The sequence below is a fragment of the Dendrobates tinctorius genome, unplaced genomic scaffold (assembly GCF_039654945.1).
Source record: "Dendrobates tinctorius isolate UK_male_01 unplaced genomic scaffold, ASM3965494v1 ptg000196l, whole genome shotgun sequence".
NCBI classification, from domain to species: Eukaryota; Metazoa; Chordata; class Amphibia; order Anura; family Dendrobatidae; genus Dendrobates; species Dendrobates tinctorius.
In genome coordinates, this window is record NW_027361863.1 from 11,840,338 (window position 1) to 11,863,090 (window position 22,753).

Sequence of the window (22,753 nt, forward strand, 5' to 3'; positions counted from 1 at the left end):
TCTCAGAATGTCCAGTGTCAAGTCTGACTGTGGAGCTCATTCTGCGTTGGTGGTACTAGTGTGGGGAAGGTGACTTGACGGACAGACGTGACTGGTAGTAGGTGGGGACAGTTTGTGCTCCAGAGACGGAGATTGACAGGATAGAAGGGCGACAGCTGGGAAAGGTGGATAGGAGAGTGCAGTACCCAGAAATGACCACAAGATGGCAGGGGGTAGTAGCTTAGGACTTAACATCAGCTTATGGCTTGAGAAACGCTTAGTCATGGGGGGCGGGTAGATAGGAATCAAGGAGGGGAATTCCCGGTGAGAGAGGGGATAAATAGGACTGGTTGGGGTTCCAGGCTAGCTAGTCTCGGGAGGAGCTTGGTAGAAGACGGTGAAGAGAGAAGAGCTCGACCAGGGGACGGACAGCGAAGAGACAGTCAGGGGGGTGGCCCTGACCCGGCGGACCACAGTACAGACGAGGCCCCGGGGGTACCGATTGGACGACGACCTCGGGCAGGTGAAGCGCTGGCGGTAGATTGGTCTGACAGCCCCAGTGAAAGATCCGCGAGGGACGTTACTTCGACTGGAGCAAAGGTGCAGGTACCAGGGCCTGGAGACAGAGAACTGTAAAGAGGCTGCGGTGCGTGGTCATCAGGAGGACGACGATTAAATCCGGAACTGTTACTATTGAAATCTGTCTCCGCCTCGTCCTTCCATCGCCTGGTGTCTGTATCATCCGGACAGGGTAAGCAGTGGTCCACCCCCCAATCAGGTCTCTTACCACACTATTTTACCCACATAAGATGGGATTAGACTGGCATTATCCTAGTGGTAAGGCTCTGGGGACATTTATGTTTGGTAGAACTGGTGGCACTTTTGTAGGTACTTTCCCACCTGCACCCCAGGCAAGGATGAGGAGGCACCATAACACTTCCTAGAATGTCTAGAATCACCGCTGATTCCAGGGAACTTTCCTACGAGTTCTGCTATATTTTGGAGAAAGTTTCTGTAATTATAAATGGTTAGCAGTGATCTATGGATGTTGTATACGCTCTATATTCAATAAATGTATTTGAGTTTCTTTTCCATCTCAAGATACTAACTCGCTCTCATAGTCGTAATTGGTTCCCTTGAACTCATAAGATATATCTGTTAGTCTGGAGATGTTCGGATGTAATTTGTCTTGTCCGCTTTCTGTGGACATGTGTAATTATAACCATCTATTTCACGCCACCGGATCAGACGAGATGTGTGATAATGAAAATACACAAAACCTTATTTTCACTAGTGCGTGATTACAGCTCTGGCTGAGAACCATATTATTTAGCAAATCAACACTAGATAATCAAAACAGGGGTGATAGGACCCAAACAGTGTCCAAATTCCCACAAGTCGGTTCGGGCTGAGAGCCGACATTAACCCATCCAGCAATAATCTCTCGGCTAAGTAGTCTGTCTGTACCACAAGAGTTGAAGGAAAAACACCGTGAGCACAACTTAAGTAATGGTGCTAAAGGTTAGGTTCCCAAACCAAGTAGTTAAGTAGAGTTGAGCGATACCGTCCGATACTTCAAAGTATCGGATCGGAATGGATCGGCCGATCTTAAAAAAAAGTATCGGTATCGCCGATTCCGATACCGGAAGTCCTATTCAAGTCTATGGGACTTCCGGTATCGGAATAAGAAAAACCCTGTTTTTGCCTTGTACAACCTCTCTGGGGTCTGTACGGGCCTTTCGGGGGGCTGTGCCGGCCTGCCAGGGGGTCTGTGCAGGCTCCGGTGGTCTGTGCCGGCCTGCCGGGGGGCTGTGCCGGCCTGCTGGTGGTCTGTGCAGGCTCCGGTGGGCTGTGCCGGCCTGCCGGGGGGCTGTGCCGGCCTGCCGGTGGTCTGTGCAGGCTTCGGGGGTCTGTGCAGGCATCGTCCGATGGGACTACAAGTCCCATCGGGCGATGCCTGCTACCATGACAGTGATTGACACATTAGCCAATGATGGGACAGTAGTAGTCCCATCATCCGAATAAAGTGTTGAATGTAAAAAAAAAAAAAAAAAATTACATGCTACATACATGCTACATACATACAACATGCATACTACATGTAACATACATACTACATATATACTACATGCAACATGCATACTACATACATGCTACATTCATACTACATACTACATACATGCTACATTCATACTACATATATACTACATGCAACATACATACTACATATATACTACATGCATGCAACATGCATACTACATATATACTACATGCTACATACATACTACATATATACTACATGCATGCTACATACATACTACATGCTACATACATACCACATACATACTACATACATACTACATACATACTACATGCATGCTACATACATACTACATGCTACATACATACCACATACATACTACATACATACTACATGCTACATACATACTACATATATACTACATGCATGCTACATACATACTGCATGCTACATGCATGCTACATACATACTACATACATACTACATGCTACATACATACCACATATATACTACATACATACTACATGCATGCTACATACATACTACATGCTACATACATACCACATATATACTACATACATACTACATACATGCTACATACAATACATTCATACAATACATACATAGACATACAGTACATATAACATAGAGTAACATACTTACCAATACTTGTCACATTGTTCCCCGAAGCCATTGTCTTTTACGGAATAAATATTAACATAACAAACCACAAAAATACTCACCCACGATCCGAAGCAGTCCACGAGTGTGTCCCACGACGATCTTGGGTAGAGAACTGCAGCATCAGCTGATGCTGCCGTTCTCTACGGGCTGCAGGAATCCAATGACGGAAGGTAGGTATCCTTCCGCACTGTATTCCTCCGCCACTTAAAAAAAAAAGAAGTCCCTAGTCTCACTTTATGCCATTGCTGTGTGGGAATTTCCCATGCAGCAATGGCATAAAGTGAGACTAGGGACTTTTTTTTTTTAAGTGGCGGAGGAATACAGTGCGGAAGGATACCTACCTTCCGTCATTGGATTCCTGCAGCCCGTAGAGAACGGCAGCATCAGCTGATGCTGCAGTTCTCTACCCAAGATCGTCGTGGGACACACTCGTGGACTGCTTCGGATCATGGGTGAGTATTTTTGTGGTTTGTTATGTTAATATTTATTCCGTAAAAGACAATGGCTTCGGGGAACAATGTGACAAGTATTGGTAAGTATGTTACTCTATGTTATATGTACTGTATGTCTATGTATGTATTGTATGTAGCATGCATGTAGTATGTATGTAGTATATATGTGGTATGTATGTAGCATGTAGTATGTATGTAGTATGTATGTAGTATGTATGTAGTATGTATGTAGCATGCAGTATGTATGTAGCATGCATGTAGTATATATGTAGTATGTACACTCACTGGCCACTTTATTAGGTACACCATGCTAGTAACGGGTTGGACCCCCTTTTGCCTTCAGAACTGCCTCAATTCTTCGTGGCAGAGATTCAACAAGGTGCTGGAAGCATTCCTCAGAGATTTTGGACCATATTGACATGATGGCATCACACAGTTGGCGCAGATTTGTCGGCTGCACATCCCTGATGCGAATCTCCCGTTCCACCACATCCCAAAGATGCTCTATTGGATTGAGATCTGGTGACTGAGGAGGCCATTTGAGTACAGTGAACTCATTGTCATGTTCAAGAAACCAATCTGAGATGATTCGAGCTTTATGACATGGCGCATTATCCTGCTGAAAGTAGCCATCAGATGTTGGGTACATTGTGGTCATAAAGGGATGGACATGGTCAGCAACAATACTCAGGTAGGCTGTGGCGTTGCAACGATGCTCAATTGGTACCAAGGGGCCCAAAGAGTGCCAAGAAAAAATTCCCCACACCATGACACCACCACCACCAGCCTGAACCGTTGATACAAGGCAGGATGGATCCATGCTTTCATGTTGTTTATGCCAAATTCTGACCCTACCATCCGAATGTCGCAGCAGAAATCGAGACTCATCAGACCAGGCAACGTTTTTCCAATCTTCTACTGTCCAATTTCGATGAGCTTGTGCAAATTGTAGCCTCAGTTTCCTGTTCTTAGCTGAGAGGAGTGGTACCCAGTGTGGTCTTCTGCTGCTGTAGCCCATCTGCCTCAAAGTTCGACGCACTGTGCGTTCAGAGATGCTCTTCTGCCTACCTTGGTTGTAACGGGTGGCAATTTGAGTCACTGTTGCCTTTCTATCAGCTCGAACCAGTCTGCCCATTCTCCTCTGACCTCTGGCATCAACAAGGCATTTCCGCCCACAGAATTGCCGCTCACTGGATTTTTTTTCTTTTTCGGACCATTCTCTGTAAACCCTAGAGATGGTTGTGCGTGAAAATCCCAGTAGATCAGCAGTTTCTGAAATACTCAGACCAGCCCTTCTGGCACCAACAATCATGCCACGTTCAAAGGCACTCAAATCACCTTTCTTCCCCATACTGATGCTCGGTTTGAACTGCAGGAGATTGTCTTGACCATGTCTACATGCCTAAATGCACTGAGTTGCCGCCATGTGATTGGCTGATTAGAAATTAAGTCTTAACACACAGTTGGACAGGTGTACCTAATAAAGTGGCCAGTGAGTGTATGTAGCATGTAGTATGTATGTAGTATGTATGTAGTATGTATGTAGTATGTATGTGGTATGTATGTAGCATGTAGTATGTATGTAGCATGCATGTAGTATATATGTGGTATGTATGTAGCATGTAGCATGCATGTAGTATGTATGTAGTATATATGTGGTATGTATGTAGCATGTAGTATGTATGTAGCATGAAGTATGTATGTAGCATGCATGTAGTATATATGTAGTATGTATGTAGCATGTAGTATGTATGTAGCATGCATGTAGTATATATGTGGTATGTATGTAGCATGTAGTATGTATGTAGCATGTAGTATGTATGTAGCATGTAGTATGTATGTAGTATGTATGTAGTATTTTTTTTTTTTTTTTTTAACATTTAACACATTAGCCGGATGATGGGACTACTACTGTCCCATCATTGGCTAATGTGTCAATCACTGTCATGGTAGCAGGCATCGCCAGATGGGACTTATAGTCCCATCGGACGATGCTTGCACAGACCCCCGGACATCAGCACAGCCCCCCGGCAGGCCGGCACAGCCCCCCGGCAGGCCGGTACAGACCCCCACAGGGTGCACAGACCACCGGCAGGCCGGCAGAGCCCCCCGGCAGGCCGGTACAGACCCCGGGCAGTCCACACAGCCCCCCGGCAGGCCGGCACAGCCCCCCGGCAGGCCGGCAGAGACCCCCGGAAGGCCCGAAATGACGGCGCATCATGATGCGCACACACCGCGCATCATGATGACGTCATTTCGGCTGTCAATCAACTTTGAACTTCCGATTCCGATGCCGACTTCCGATATTGAAAAAATATCGGAAGTCGGTATCGGAATTCCGATACCGCAAGTATCGGCCGATACCCGATACTTGCGGTATCGGAATGCTCAACACTAGTTATAAGTTATAAACCTAGCACTCAACTTTAGGATATTCAGAAGAATATTGTAGTACGTAAAAAAACGTTCTGTCAAATTTTGACCTTCTTCAGTTACGTACTGCACCAAATACATGGTAATAGGTAATAAACCTATTGTGAAGATTCATGTGCTCTTAATTGGGGTGGTCCGTCCCACTGCCTGTTGTAGTATGCTTATAGAAGCCAGTAGATGGGGCCAAATATGCGCGTATGCTGTTCAGATCCATCCCACAGCCTTGTGTTAGCCAGTAGATGGGGCAGGACATGCCTCCAGACACAGTATCCACTACATCACATATTTGGTACAGTACGTAACTGAAGAAGGTCAAAATTTGGCCAAAACTTTTTTTTTATGTACCACAAGAGTTGGTCCTAGCTCTTATGCAATATTGGGCCAGAGGAAGACAATCCTTTTTTGTATCTGTTCAACCAGGAGTTGAATGGAGCAGCAGGTCCATAAGTGTCTATGACACTGAAGATATACGCAATGCCGGCAGCTCTTCATCAGCATCGTAGACTTGAATGGAGCCTTTTTAGTTCTTATCGCATCAGACAATCTACATGTTCTGGTGATAAATGAGTTTTCCAATGGTGGAACTCACACCGATCCAACAGTTATCACCTATCCAATGGATTGTTAATACTTTGTTTAAGACTGAAATTCCCCTTTAAATCCAACCTGCCAGTACTGTACATTTATGTTGCAGTTATGGAGGGGTTACAAGGCAATTGTACTTACAGTAAACGTTTCATAAATCAACAGTAAAAGTGAAAATATGACTATTTGTAATATATCTTATCAGCAAAATTGTAGCGCCGGCGTCCCTGCACGCTGTCCCTTTCCCCCGGCAGGGACACCGACTCACCACTGTGGCTCCCGTCCATACTTTCTCCTTCCTCTCCAACACTGTGCTTAGGGCGCGCGCTCCCTTCCTCTTAAAGGGGACGCATGCATCATCCTAAAGTGTCCCCAGCCAATGGCTGGGAGACACTTATTATTTAAGGCACCACCACCTGCACGCAGGTGCCAGTGCAACATTGTTAGTTTGTTCACTCTCCGTTAGTACCCGCTTGTTCTGCTAGTTTCTGTCTGTTCCTAACCTCCTTACTAGTACCTGCCTTGTCAGTCTGTATTTCAGCCAGAATCTGCCTGCACCTGCTATGCCTGTCTATATATCAGTCGGACCTGCCTGTACCTGCCGTGCCTGTCTGTATATCAGCCGGACCTGCCTGCACCTGTCGTGTCTGTCTGTATATCAGCCGGACCTGCCTGCACCTGACATGCCAATTTGTATAGCAGGCGCATCCGCCTGCACCTGCCTTGCCACTCTATTAGCTGGACCCACCTGCAGCTGCCATGCCAGTCTGTATATCAGCCAGACTCGCCTGTACCTGCCATGCCAGTCTGTATATCAGCTGGACCCACCTACAGCTACTGTTCCAGTCTGTATATCAGCCGGACCCACCTGCATCTGCCGTGCCAGTCTGTATATCAGCCGGACCCACCTGCACCTGCCATGCCAGTCTGTATATCAGCTGTACTCTCCTATTGAGCCACTCCAGCTACCTGTCCCTTGGGGATCAGGTGTCATGCTTCCATGGTCTGTCTTGGAGTAGCACTTGGTGTCCATGGGGAGCCAAGCCTAACCCCACCATCAGGGGCTCTAGTGAAGAGTCAGGTGCTCACCTCATCACTGTGTAGGAAGATGGACTGGGCTGGTGGTACCTCTCTCGCGTTGGTGCCGGAACTATCAGGGCTGTCTCCATTGTTGCAGGGGGAAAGCTTTCTGACCTGGACAGACCTTTGCTCTCAACTGTAGGGGGCATGTCAGGGACAATGCGCGGGAAAGCAAGAGACTTGGTGGGAAGACAGAGTGCGAAACAGAAGGTTGATTTGCTCTGCATGGAGCGATGCGACAGTTCAGGCCCGCGCTGCAGCTCCCCAGCCCATGCGCACACTGACTGTGAGCAACGTATATCTGTGTGCCTGCTCACCCCTGTCACTGAGAATACGTTCTGCACCGTTCCGCTGTCTGCCGTGAGCGAGCGGCCTAAGTGTGACACTGGGAATCATACAATGCCGGGTAGCTTCACCTCCGCCAATGAACTGAATCACACTCCGGTGGTACCACAGACTACTTCACAGCATGGACGTTGCCCCGGAAATGCAGGACCTTGCCTAGGAGAGGCAGGATATGCCACTCCCATCAGGAGACAGAGCTTCAACTTTCTTCAGGATCAGGCCAGAGACTTCACGCGTCACTTGCGGTGCCACCGTGGGATTTCAAGCTTCCACAGCCCGGAAACCATCAGAATTGCTAAGTTTACCTGTTTCATAAACAATTGTTCTTACCCTGACACAATACCCAGTATAGCGCCCCTCATAACTCTTACTCCCCCTGCATGGAATATCTGCTGTAATAAACCCTTTAACTCATGCTCTGCCTCCTGCTTGTCTCTGCATCCCACGTACCTACAATTCTACAACTGCACAGTGAGGCGTCAGGTTACACCTCATATTATTCTCTATGGAGAGGCGAGGGAGACTGGGAAGCAGAGTGAGAAAACAGGCAGACAGATACACGTAAAAATTGTGGCGAGTTTTCTAACAAGTCTTTTATCCAATCTCAGAACCAAGATGCGGAGTCACATCTACACTGTACACAGTACTGCTGTATAATTTCCTCCATGCTACTGCTTCTGTTGTGAAGGGTTAATACTAAAATCAGAGCTTAAGTTTCGCTTCTCCATTTCTGTGAAGGTTTCGTTTCTTCATTTTTGTTACTGCAAGATAAATTTTTATAATTGGCATGGCCTGTCATGAAACCAGACTGTTTCCATCAGGTGCAAGATAAGGGGCTGGGGGGGGGGGGGTGTATTGCTCTGAATATGCCATTATACTACTTTCTATTTGGATACGGACATATATGTAGTTTCCGGTTTTCTTGCAATATTATTGGCTTATAAAGTGAAATGATGCTATTGGTACTTGAGAACCTTGCATAATTAAGCAAAAGATTATAAAAGATGTGACTAAAATAAAGGGGCTTAGTGATCTGCCTCGATCCTCCCGTACAGAGACCCCGTCTCCGTGTGGTCATTTGAGTTGCTAGCAACACTGGAATAATTTGGAAATCACTGGCTCAACCGTGAAGGGTTAATTTAACTCTCTCCTTATCAGCTTGGTGCGCAACGTGGGGCCCCCGAACAGGGACGCCTCTGCCCCCGGAGGACAACAAGACAAAGGACTCTCGGAGCGGACACAGGTGTTGGAAAATTGGGACTGATCACCCCCCACAATCACGGTAAGTTGGCAGTTATACTGTTCAGACTGACCGTTGGTGTGGTTTTCCTGTGCTTGTTGCTGCAAAGAGGATCAGAGGTTTGTCCCCTGGTGGGGTGATTCATGGGTGGAATCATATAGAGGTGTAGTCCCGTTGGGGGCCCAGTGCTCGAACCGTACCTCATAAGGGACGGACACCCCGGATTGACCAGTGATTGTGGCTCTCTTTATAGTTAAAATATCCTGAATTCACTGTTAGTAATCAGGGTGGTCATGTGATCGAAGATGGGTAGGATACGTAACTCAGGTATATATAGATATATATATATATAACCAGAGGTGTCCGGAGGGAGAGTCTGAGACGCCCTCCTCCTTTCACTGAGTACCACAAATTTTGGGCAATCCCAGAGGGGGATTATTGACTGGGTGGAACAAACTGAGACGGCCGCTCCAGTATTGTGCACAATTGAAGTAAGGGTATTTAGCTGTAAATGAGAGAATCTGTGGAAGGAAAAGAAGAATTTTGTGGCTTGGCACATGTATAATACAAAATAAAATTGTGGTACCGTGTTAGCCAGAAAAATAGATGTAATTATTCAAGGTGTGATACCTTTATTGGCTAACCAGAGAAATTATATTTGCATGCAAGCTTTCAGGGCTCAGGCGGCCCCTTCATCAGGCCAGATTACAAGTGAATCACTGAGAAAAGATGGCAACATTTAAATAGGAATTACAACAGGACATGAGATGATGCTAGCTATAGACATGCCAAGGAAATCAAATTAAGGTTTTTGTTACACATGCAGATGAGGACCAAGTGTTCTATTAGAGATCTGAAGACCTTCTTGTGGAGGTGTGAACTGTGTCCATGTAATGAGTCATGAACCCAGGTGTCAAATTCAGTCCTATTGTTAGCGATTGGAACATATTTATAAATTTAAACTCCCAAATCTTCCTTTCTCTGTCACTATTAAAAAAAAATGAAAAATGACCTTTCAATATTAGGACTTTTAGATCTGCCAAGCTGTGTCCAGGTCTAGAGAAGTGTATCCCTACAGGTGTGTCCAGCTCAGTCTTTATCGTATGTCTGTGCAGATTCATCCTTGTTTGTAGCTTTTGCTTAGTTTCCCCAATGTATGTCCCTGCATTGCACCTTGTACACTGTGTCATGTACACGACATTGAAGGATGGACATGAGAAAGAGTCCAAGATCTTATAGTCCTGATTTGTGTTGGGTATGGGGACTTTATCTGTTGGTGATATGTGGGGGCAGGTCTTGCATTTCTTACTGTTACAGGGACTGTGCCTGTCTCTGAAGGTGATGTGAGGGTACTTCTGACAAGGATATTCCTTAGGTTGGGAGGCTGTTTGTAGGAGAGAAGTGGCAGTTCCGGGAATATTGCTTTCAGTCTGTGGTCTCTGTGGAATATGGGTTGGAGGTCTGCGATGTTTTTCTGAGTGATTATTATTATTATTTATTGTTATAGCGCCATTTATTCCATGGCGCTTTACATGTGAGGAGGGGTATACATAATAAAAACAAGTACAATAATGTTAACAATACAAGTCATAACTGGTACAGGAGGAGAGAGGACCCTGCCCGCGAAGGCTCACAATCTACAAGGGATGGGTGAGGATACAGTAGGCGAGGGTAGAGCTGGTCGTGCAGCGGTTTGGTCGGTCGGTGGTTACTGCAGGTTGTAGGCTTGTCGGAAGAGGTGGGTCTTCAGGTTTTGTTTTTTGTTTTTTTTTTAATGTTTCCATGGTAGGTGAGAGTCTGATATGTTGTGGTAGAGCGTTCCAGAGTAAGGGTGATGCGCGAGAGAAATCTTGTATGCGATTGTGGGAAGAGGAGATAAGAGGGGAGTAGAGAAGGAGATCTTGTGAGGATCGGAGGTTGCGTGCAGGAAAGTACCGGGAGACGAGGTCACAGATGTATGGAGGAGACAGGTTGTGGATGGCTTTGTATGTCATGGTTAGGGTTTTGAACTGGAGTCTTTGGGTAATGGGGAGCCAGTGAAGGGATTGACAGAGGGGAGAAGCTGGGGAATAGCAGGGGGACAGGTGGATTAGTCGGGCAGCAGAGTTAAGAATAGATTGGAGGGGTGCGAGAGTGTTTGAGGGGAGGCCACAGAGCAGGAGTTTGCAGTAGTCAAGGCGAGAGATGATGAGGGCATGGACTAGGGTTTTTGCAGATTCTTGGTTGAGGAATGAACGGATTTGTGAAATATTTTTGAGTTGAAGTCGGCAGGAAGTGGAAAGGGTTTGGATATGTGGTTTGAAGGAGAGATCAGCATCAAGGATTACTCCGAGGCAGCGAGCTTGTGGGACTGGGGAGAGTGGGCAGCCATTTACTGTAATGGATAGGTTCGTTGGGGGGGGTCACGTGAGATGGGGGAAAGATGATGAATTCTGTTTTGTCCATGTTAAGTTTCAGAAATCTAGCGGACAAGAAGGATGTAATAGCAGTCAGACATTGAGGGATTCTGGTTAGTAGGGAGGTGATATCTGGTCCAGAGATGTAGATCTGTGTGTCATCAGCATAGAGGTGATACTGAAAGCCATGAGATTCTATGAGCTGTCCCAAGCCGAAGGTATAGATGGAGAAGAGCAGGGGTCCAAGGACTGAACCTTGCGGGACTCCGACGGATAGGGGGCGAGGTGAGGAGAGAGAGCAGAGGTCTCTGAGGTGAGGAGGTGGTGTGTGAGTGGGAGACGCTGAATGTCCGGTCTGTTAGGTATGATGAGATCCAGGATAGGGCCAAGTCTGTGATGCCAAGAGATGAGAGGGTCTGTAGTAATAGGGAATGGTCCACTGTGTCAAAGGCAGCCGACAGGTCCAGGAGGAGGAGGACAGAGTAGTGTCGCTTGCTCTTGGCGGTTAAGAGGTCATTGGTGACCTTAGTAAGGGCAGTTTCAGTGGAGTGGTGTGACCGGAAGCCAGATTGTAAGCGGTCAAAGAAGGAGCAAGAAGAGAGATGGGAGGACAGTTCAAGGTAGACGTGTTGTTCCAGTAGCTTGGAGGCATAGGGGAGAAGTGATATAGGGCGATAGCTGGATACAGAGGATGGGTCAAGAGAGGGCTTTTTGAGGATAGTCGTGATAGTAGTTGTAGTTTTCTATCCTCATTGTCTGAACAGATCTGAATGTACCTTAGAGCTTGACTGTAGGTTCTAGAAAATGGATTTGGGATTTTGAAGAGTTGAGGGTGAGTTTGATGTTTGGGTGGAACTTGTTGCACATGAATTGTGTGACGAAGGTGTTAGGAAGAGCAGAGGAAGTGAATTCTGATTGTTTTTATTGCTATGTGGAAAAAGGAAAATTGTCTAACACTGTGAAAAAGACAGAAAGTGTTGTGGTACAGGAGAGAATTGAGAATGTGATTAACGGAGACGACACTGAGATCGAGGTTAATGTGTCAGGGAAATAGTTAAAAGTGATGATTTGAAAAAAAAAAAAAAAAAAAAAAGCAAGCTAACAGCTGCAGCTGCTTCAGTACCCCCTCCCATCTTAGCCCACACCATATCCCCCTTCGCCCCAACCGCAGCTGCGAGTGCACAGCCAATCTCTTATCACTGGAGCACACAGCAAACTCTGCCCCCCCCCTCAGACTTCAGCTACTGGGAATCCTGCTCCTCAGCCCCTCCCTGCTAATTCTGGCGATGCGCCAGACTCGAGCACTATCAGAGATTGTCATTCCCCTGCTGTTTTGATCGGAGTAGATGGTAGACCCAATTAATATACTTTTATAAACCCTATTTCTGTGGGACCCTTCCCCGAAGTTACTGCCCAGTTTGTAATCTCTCCCACATGCCCAGTAAATTTACTGGGGGTAGATTTGTTATCACAGTTCCGCTCCAGAATACAATTCCAAGATGATGGTCGGATGGTTCTTACGTTACATAACCCCTATGCAGATGGAGACAGTGAGGAAATCTGTATTTTGCATGCCCTTCCTACAGTTATGATGGTCCTGATAGGCTCAGATCCACCCCCAATATTGCCTGAGGATCAATGACTCACCTCATACCTCTCAGAGATACTATCTAAACTCCTGTCAAAAGGGCCAAATGATATAGGGAAAATGCCTGTAGAACCAGTAAAAGTGTTTCTCAAACCTGGTGCCTAATCCACATACTCTTTTGTCCCAAATACCCCAGGATGCTGCTTGGTTTACAGTTATTGATCTTACGCATTCTATTACTCCAGATTGCTAGTTTCTATTTGAATTCACTTATCAGGGACGACAGTTAATATGGACAGTTATGCCACAAGGGGCCCAAAAACAGTCCCAACCAGTTTGCAAAAAAAAAAAAAAAAAAAATATGAGCAGGTGTCTTTTGCCATTTCTGCCACTGTTAGCCTCCTTAAGTATCTGGCAGCACTGAACTGTCGGGTTTCGGCCTCGAGACTTCAGTTCTGCCTTGGTCAAGTGATATTCTTGGGTCACTGTCTCCTTCAGGGTGCCAGACACCTCGCAGAAGAAAGAAAAATAGCTGTCAGCTCCCTTCCTTTCCCAAAAGATGAAACTGAACTCCAGCGTTTTCTTGGACTATGCACTTATTGTTGTCAGTGGATACCGGATGCATCCCGCATAATGCAACCCCTTTACAATGCCTTGAAAGACGGTATAATGAACTATAAGGAAAGATGGCAGTGATGAGGATTACCTCCAATATGATTGTTCCCAACTTTTGACTGAAGAAACAGCTACTCCACCAAATGTCAGTGAGAATCCACTCCCAAATCCTGATCTGGTGTTATACACGGACGGTTCAAGATATGATGACGAGTTTGGTAGATTCCACACGGGATATGCTGTTACCACAGAGGACACTGTAGTGCAAGCAGCAGCGCTCCCGCCTTCACAGTCAGCACAAGAAGCAGAACTTCAGGCTCTGTCTACTGCATGTACTTTGGCCAAGAACAAACGGGCTAATATATACGGACTCACGGTATGCATTTGGTATTGCTCACGATTTTGGGGCTCTATGGGCCAATCGAGGGTTGATTACTACTGCCGGAACCCCAGTGAAAAATGCTGAAGCTGTTAAAACCCTCATGGACTCGATCAAATTACCTACTCAGGTGGCTATTATCAAAGTTAAGGCACACGGTCCTAGGAACATTCCACAGACTGTTGGCAACACATTTGCGGATATGCAAGCAAAAGCCGCCGCTCTCTTACCCGTTGAACCAACTATACCAACTATGGTGATCACACGCTCTCAGCGTAAACAGTTACAAGAAGCATTGACCCTACAAGAACCTGATGATCTACAACAGACTGAAGTTTTCTGTCGGTCCCCGCGAGACCGCTTAATGACGATGCAGAGAATGTCTCCAAAGGGAGAGGTGAAGCAATGGAAGACTGATGGGGCATGAATGGATAATGGTCTCTGGAAAAAGGACCAACTTGTGTGTCTCCCTAAGCGGATGTACCCTGCTATTGCCATATGGGCACATGGACCTACACATCGAGGAAAGAATCAGGCCCTCGCATTGGTGCAAAAATTCTACTGGGCCCCGGTTCTCCATTTGGCCGGAAGCATTCCCTGTTACCAACATGACTGTAAAGACCACAGCAAAGAAACTGGTGATGGAAGTCATATGCAGATATGGGGTTCCAGAAGTTGTTGAAAGTGACCAAGGCCCGGCCTTTTCTTCTCATGTGTACCAAGAAGTTCTGACAATGCTTGCATCCACTGTAGCCCTCCATACTCCGTACCACCCACAATCCAGTGGGAAAGTTGAGAGGTTGAATGGCACACTGAGGGGACAACTGACCAAAATGATGCAGGAGACTACGGCTCCATGGCCGGAGCTCCTACCCATTGTATTATACCACATCCGTACTACCCCTATTACAAAATATTGCTTGTCCCCATATGAGATATTGTTTGGTACTAGGCCCCCAGTTGCAAATTTCCAGCCTCAGCAGTTATCAGAAGAGACTGACCGTGTTGTTCAATATGTTATTCTGCTTAGTAAAAATCTTGCTAACACCCATGTTCTAGTTTTCTTTTCCTTTCCAGATTCAGCAGAAACCGATACCTGTTATAACCTGAAGCCTGGTGATTTGGTCGTCGTGAAAAGGCATGTCAGGAAGCACGGACTAGAACCCTTGTATGACGGTCCCTATCAAGTTCTCCTCATCACCCAACAAGCCAATAGCAAATAAAGGGACATAATGTTTTAGTTTTTCGCATATTTCCATATTATTATTGGTAGAAGTTAAAAGTTAAAGTTAGAAGATATTCAATGACTCAGAGATCAATACGATAAAGACAATGATCGTACTAAGGACAGTTGGTGGTCAGACACTTTCTCCTTTCTCAATCCAGCCAATTGGTTTAGGGGAATTGAAGGCTGGATAGCTGGGATCTTACAGAGCTGGTTACACATTGCTGCCTGTATCCTTGTTGTATATGTGATACTAAAACTTGTTTTTTGGTGTATTTCTGTATGTATTAGGAAATTCTACACTAAGCCAGCTAATGATGATACCAAAGGCATCGTTGCCCCTGCTCTTCTCTGTACCGATCTCAAAAGGCTACTTGATGAAGATGTTGAAGCCAAGCACATGGCTACCTACAAAAGATCTCCACCACCGTCATCAAAAATTGTTATTCGTGAACTGCAGTATACAGGGGGGACGGGTGCGCCGCGACAGCCATGACTGGTAACACGGCATCAGTCATGTGAAGACCAGTACCCCTCAAGCTGTTAGCTTGGGATAGCACCTCTGATGCTGCATATGTGTTAAAAAAAATTTATCTAGGGGGGAATGTGAAGGGTTAATACTAAAATCAGAGCTTAAGTTTCGCTTCTCCATTTCTGTGAAGGTTTCGTTTCTTCATTTTTGTTACTGCAAGATAAATTTTTATAATTGGCATGGCCTGTCATGAAACCAGACTGTTTCCATCAGGTGCAAGATAAGGGGCTCGGGGGGGGGGGAGTGTATTGCTCTGAATATGCCATTATACTACTTTCTATTTGGATACGGACATATATGTAGTTTCCGGTTTTCTTGCAATATTATTGGCTTATAAAGTGAAATGATGCTATTGGTACTTGAGAACCTTGCATAATTAAGCAAAAGATTATAAAAGATGTGACTAAAATAAAGGGGCTTAGTGATCTGCCTCGATCCTCCCGTACAGAGACCCCGTCTCCGTGTGGTCATTTGAGTTGCTAGCAACACTGGAATAATTTGGAAATCACTGGCTCAACCGTGAAGGGTTAATTTAACTCTCTCCTTATCACTGTCTGTGTCCTAACTATGCAATGAAGAGAAGAAATCTCTCATTTCGGTGTGTTCTGTGCATAGGAGAGATACCTCTAGCTCAAAGTCATTTGTATAATAAGAGATAGAGTCTGCAGAGAGGAAAACTGCTGAAAACATACAATACAAAGCATATGATGGCAAGAAGTAATGTAATTCTTCAAGTACACCATATCAGAACACCTTATTTTACAAAGTTACTGTGGAAGGTCAGCTCATTTAGTTGCTCCTCGACGGAGACACAGGCACACATGAAGTTAAAGTTTCTGGGTGATTTATTGCATCATAAACCCAAAACGGTAACAGAAAAACAGCCTTTCTGGCTCAAAAAAAAGTAAACAATTCACACCAAGTCCTGCCCAGTACTTCTGGGACAACACATATAGCAGCTCTCACTGGAGCATCAGCCTGGAGGCTTCCTTGCCTCCACACAACACAGAGCCAGAAAAAAAACTGGCTGGACATCTATTTCCCCAGCACACCCTTGAGGTGGAGATATGGGGAGTAGGTATCCCGCCCTTCTCTTACCTACTCACCTAAAAGCCCGCCCATATCATGGCTGCTTAACTCTTTCAGCACATAGCATGCTGAAAAGAAACTTTGGGTTTCTCTGAACATGGAGGAAAGCAATCTCCATGACACATACTGTATCTCCCCTCACATACAGTGCCAGTGACCCTGTCCCATACCCCTCTCTGCCCACAGCCAAGGGCTTTGTCACCTTCAGACACCAAACAGGGAATTCTGGAGAGGGCATCTACGTTCCCATGAAGCTTCCCAGGCCTGTGCACTACATGGAACTTGAAATCCTGGAGGCCTAAGAACCACCTAGTCACCCGGGCGTTCTTACCCTTTTTCTCCCTTAATCATCTCAGATGGGCATGATTGGACACAAGTTTGAACCTCTGGCTTAGTAGATAATACCATTTAATGGCTAGACAATCCTTCTTGACGATGGCGTAGGTCTTCTCGCATGATGAGAGCTTCCAACTCACATACAGGATAGGATATTCTTCTCTATTTATTACTTGAGACAGCACGGCTCCCAAGTCAACTTTTGACGCAACCGTCTGGACCACGAACTCGTTGCTGAAGTCTGGTGTGACCAGAACCGGATGTGTGCACAGAGTTCTCTACAGTTTCTGGAACGCTATCCCTGTGTCATAAGTTCATTTAACTATCATCAATTTGGTGCCTTTAAGAAGATCTGTCAATGGCGCGGCGATTATAGTGAATGAATAGACAATAGTACCCCACAATTCCAAGAAACGCCCTCACTTGCTTCTTGGAAAGCGGTTGCGTTCACTCTTGAGTTGCCTCGATCTTGTTGACTTGTGGCTTAATTTCGCCTCTCCTGATGACATAGCCTAGGTACTTGGCCCCTTCCCTATGGCACATTTTTTCAGATTTATCGTGAACCACGCATTTCTTAAAACATTCAAAACCGCATGTACCTTTGGCAGATGACTAGCCCAGTTAGGGCTAAAGACCACAATGTCATCGAGGTATGCTGCGGCATACTACTTATGCGGAAACAGGATCCAATCCTGGAAGGTAGCTGGGGCCCCCTGCAGACCAAAGGACATCCTGGTGTATTGAAAACACCCATCAGGCATTGAGAAGGCTGTCTTTTCTTTGGCACTCTGGGATATGGGGATCTGCCACTAGCCCTTTGTCAGGTCCAGGGTTGTAATGGACCTTGCAGGTCCAAGTCTCTCAATGAGTTTGTCCACACAAGCCATAGTAAGCATCAAAACTTGAAATGTCATTCAGTTGTCGGTAGTCGTTACAAAACCGCCATTCACCATCGGGCTTCGGCACGAGGACAATAGGACTCGACCATCCACTTTTCGACTCCTCTATCACCCCAAATCTAGCATCCTCTTCAAGTCATTTGATATCATATCACCTCTCTCCATGCTTCCTGAATTCTATAGGGCTTGAGGTTCACCCTTACATGCGACTCTGTCAACACGTCATGCTCCACCACCTGCGCACACCCCGACAACTCTGAGAACAGGTTATGGTTCTGTTGCAACAGCTCCCAACACTGTTGTCTCTGGGCCAGTGTTAGAGCCTCTGCAATGGTGACTTCTTCTACTGTGACTTTGGGACTGGCTCCCAGGCAAGGGGTGTCCAGCGATTCTCGGTCTCACCAGGGTTTGAGCAAGTTCACATGATAGATTTGGTGTGCTTCCTTTGGCCCGGGTGGTGTACCTTGTAATTAATTTCACCCAGTTTTTCCATCACCTCATATGGGCCTTGCCACTTGGCTAAGAACTTGCTCTCCACCGTGGGGATAAGCACTAGCATGTGGTCCCTGGGCTGGAACTGCCTCAGCCTTGCTGATCAGTTATACACCCTTGCCTGTGGCTCAGGTACTTGGAGAAGATGCTTCTTCATGATAGGCATCACTTTCGCCATTCTCTCCTGCGTCTGGGTGACATGCTCTATGATGCTCCAGTGTGGCATAACCTCAGCTTTCCATGTTTCCTTGGCAATATCCAGTAGCCCTCGCGGATGTCAACCATACAGGAGCTCGAATGACGAGAAGCCAGTAGAGGCCTGGGGAACTTCCCTGACGGAGAAGAGCAGAAACGGAAGCAGGTAATCCCAGTCAATGACCTTTTTGAGCATGACTTTCAAGGTTTTATTGAAGCGCACTACTAGGCCATCGGTCTGTGGATGGTACACTGAAGTTTGCAGCTGAGCAATCTGGAGGCCATACTCATGAAGAGGGTTCCCTGGTTTGTCAGAATCTCCTTCGGCAGACCCGTCCTAGCAAAAATATGGACAAGTTCCCAGGCGATACACTTAGTCGAAGAGTTCCTTAGGGGTACTGCTTCAGGGTACCGGGTCGCATAGTCCATGACCACTAGGATATATCGGTGCCCTCATGCAGACTTAACTAAAGGACCTACTAGGTCCATGGCAATTCGCACAAACGGGATCTCTTTTACCGGTAATGGGACTAGAGGACTTCGTAAGTGCGAAGAGGGAGCGGTAATCTGGCAGGTGGGGTAGGACCTACAATAATTCAGGATCTCCTGATAACATCCCGGCCAATAGAACCTCTGCAATATTCTCTCCTGCATTTTCTCCACCTCCAGATGCCCCCCCCAAAACATGCGAATGGGCCATGTCTAGAACTGTCTGCAGCCACACCCTTGAGGTGGAGATATGGTGAGTAGGCGTCCCACCCATCTCTTACCTACTCACCTAAAAACCCGCCCATAACATGGCTGCTTAACTCCTTCAGCACATAGCATGCTGAAAAGAACTTGTGGGTTTCTAGATCACAGAGGAAAGCAGTCTCCGTGACACATATTATCCCTCACATACAGTGCCAGTGACCCTGTCACATTACCTAGAAAAATATTTACCCTATAAAATATGAATTTGTGCCAGGTAACGTTTTCTTTTTCTGCTGCAGAAAAATTTTCACTGCAAAACGCTCCCCAAACATCATCCCTCCATCCACCGACTCTTTGTTGCAAACATACAGTCATATGTTAAAGTTTGGGCACCCCTATTAATGTTAACCTTTTTTCTTTATAACAATTTTGTTTTTTGCAACAGCTATTTCAGTTTCATATATCTAATAATTGATGGACTCAGTTATATTTCTGGATTCAAATGAGGTTTATTGTACTAACAGAAAATGTGCAATCTGCATTTAAACAAAATTTGACCGGTGCAAAAGTATGGTCACCTCAACATAAAAGTGACATTAATATTTCGTAGATTCTCCTTTTGCAAAAATAACAGCCTCTAGTTGCTTCCTGTAGCTATTAATGAGTTCCTGGATCCTGGATGAAGGTATTTGTGACCATTCCTGTTTACAAAACAATTCCAGTTCAGTTAAGTTTGATGGTCGCCGAGCATGGACAGCCCGCTTCAAATCATCCCACAGATGTTCAATGATATTCAGGTCTGGGGACTGGGATGGCCATTCCGGAGCATTGTAATTGTTCCTCTGCATGAATGCCTGAGTAGATTTGGAGCGGTGTTTTGGATCATTGTCTTGCTGAAATATCCATCCCCTGCGTAACTTCAACTTCGTCATTGATTCTTGCACATTATTGTCAAGAATCTGCTGATACTGAGTTGAATCCATGCGACCCTCAACTTTAACAAGATTCCCGGTGCTGGCATTGGCCACACAGCCCCAAAGCATGATGGAACCTCCACCAAATTTTACTGTGGGTAGCAAGTGTTTTTCTTGTAATGCTGTGTTTTTTAGCCTCCATGCATAACGCCTTTTTGTATAACCAAACAACTCAATCTTTGTTTCATCAGTCCACAGGACCTTCTTCCAAAATGTAACTGGCTTGTCCAAATGTGCTTTTGCATACCTCAGGCGACTCTGTTTGTGGCGTGCTTGCCGAAACGGCTTCTTTCGCATCACTCTCCCATACAGCTTCTTCTTGTGCAAAGTGCGCTGTATTGTTGACCGATGCACAGTGACACCATCTGCAGGAAGATGATGCTGCAGGTCTTTGGAGGTGGTCTGTGGATTGTCCTTGACTGTTCTCACCATTCTTCTTCTCTGCCTTTCTGATATTTTTCTTGGCCTGCCACTTCTGGGCTTAACAAGAACTGTACCTGTGTTCTTCCATTTCCTTACTATGTTCCTCACAGTGGAAACTGACAGGTTAAATCTCTGAGACAACTTTTTTTATCCTTCCCCTGAAAACCTATGTTGAATAATCTTTGTTTTCAGATCATTTGAGAGTTGTTTTGAGGAGCCCATGATGCCACTCTTCATAGGAGAATCAAATAGGAGAACTATTTGCAAGTGGCCACCTTAAATACCTTTTCTCATGATTTGATACACCTGGCTATGAAATTCAAAGCTCAATGAGGTTACAAAACCAATTTAGTGCTTCAGGAAGTCAGTAAAAAGTAGTTAGGAGTGTTCAAATCAAGAAAATGATAAGGGTGCCCATACTTTTGCACCGATCAAATTTTGTTTAAATGCAGATTGCACATTTTCTGTTAGTACAATAAACCTCATTTGAATCCAGAAATATAACTGAGTCCATCAGTTATTAGATATATGAAACTGAAATAGCTGTTGCCAAAACCAAAATTGTTATAAAGAAAAAAGGTTAACATTAATAGGGGTGCCCAAACTTTAACATATGACTGTACATAAGTCTGCATAGGAACACATATCCAGTTACATTATGGACTTGTCTCTTTACTCAACAATCAATATAAAACAATCACACCTGCAGTGTAAAGCATGAGGGATAGGATGGTTGACTACTTCAAGTCTAAAATGTGTTTTATAATTACAATTTTAAAGGTAAGCAGATCCACTATTGATTAGCTCAGCGACAGAACATAGGCCCCCTGTATATAGGTTGTTTCAGTTTTAATTGTTCATTTGATGGCAAATGTAATTTATATCCACCCTTTCCTGACTAATGTAGGAGTAGTTGTGATGTCACAGCAGCTTACCTTTAAAATTAGTGATGTCACTGAATACTAACTTATACCCACACGTGATGTCACAGCAGCCCCTTGGAGGAATTACTGAGATATTTGGAAATTTTCTATATTTCTGTGGTTAGTCTTCCTTTAATACACAACTCCGGACCCCTGTGATAGAAAGGCCCCTAGGCCGCTGCCAAGTTTTTACATATAAAACATTCACCCCTGGATCAGTTGTAATCTATAGGGAAATTCAGCAGCAAGTGTTCAATTTGCCTGCAGCGCCACCACAGGGGAAATGAAGCATTGCATAGTTTCCATGAAAAATAATAGATTGTCCATGCAATAATGCAGAGACTAGCTGAGTCCTTTGCTGCTTTGTATCCACTCTCTTTCATTAGTGCTGTGGACACCTTGTCATGCCCCCAGCTGCTCGCCTGGTCTCTGCTGTGCAGGGAGACTAGCGCCTATCTCGCAGCTCCACTGGTACTACTCACCCTGTCCGTGGCTCCAGACAATCAGCGGCTCCTTTCTCTGCTAAGAACCTGCATTCTCTTGGCAGGTCTCCTGGTAATGCTCTTAGGAGGCGCCCCTCGCTTTCTGCACATACTTAAAACAGCAGGGCACCTGTTCTCTATTAGGGCTGTCTGTGCTGTGATGTTCTGTGCATAAAAGGCATCCACCCCTTGAGGAAGGTGCCTGAACAACGTGTTCATTCTGTGGGATCTCCGCCTCCCACTCAGGCTACACTCTGCGTTCTGAAGGCTGTTTGCGTTATTCTAATACCTCTTTCTCCTCAGAATCCTCTGCTGGCAGTTCCCTCTCCTGGATCCTTCTGGACACTCCGGTTTCTACCCCAGAATGACCAAGGCTCTCCTCTCGGAACCATCCAGATATCATTGCTGGCTAGATCAGCCTTCCTGAGATTACACAGAACTTCCGGGATTCTCGCCACCTCCTCTACACGGTCTGTATGGGTCGTGCCTCTGGTCCGGGTATCGCAGCATTAAGGTCACCTGGTTTTGCGTCAGGAGAATTGGAGAGTTTTAAGTCCAACAAATCTTAGGTACACAGAAGCCGACGGCATCCGGTCTCGTCATCCTGTTAGTGACGCCAAAATTGGAACGCCCGGCCAGGGCTATCAGGGTACTCGGCATCGGGCCCGTTGAT

General features: G+C 45.7%; 2 long non-coding RNA genes across 2 annotated transcripts in view; one reads left to right on the plus strand and one right to left on the minus strand.

Moving 5' to 3' along the window:
• The window catches only part of LOC141056062 (uncharacterized), an 81,371-nt gene extending 59,223 nt beyond the window's left edge, over nucleotides 1-22,148 (minus strand). The window contains exon 1 of the long non-coding RNA XR_012221576.1: nucleotides 22,081-22,148. This is a non-coding gene — a long non-coding RNA (uncharacterized lncRNA). The remainder of the gene's footprint in view (nucleotides 1-22,080) is intronic.
• LOC141056184 (uncharacterized) lies at nucleotides 298-16,025 on the plus strand. Its single transcript, XR_012221589.1, has 3 exons — nucleotides 298-730; nucleotides 8,758-8,881; nucleotides 15,334-16,025. It is a non-coding gene; the product is annotated as an uncharacterized lncRNA (long non-coding RNA).
• Nucleotides 22,149-22,753: the final 605 nt, after the last annotated feature.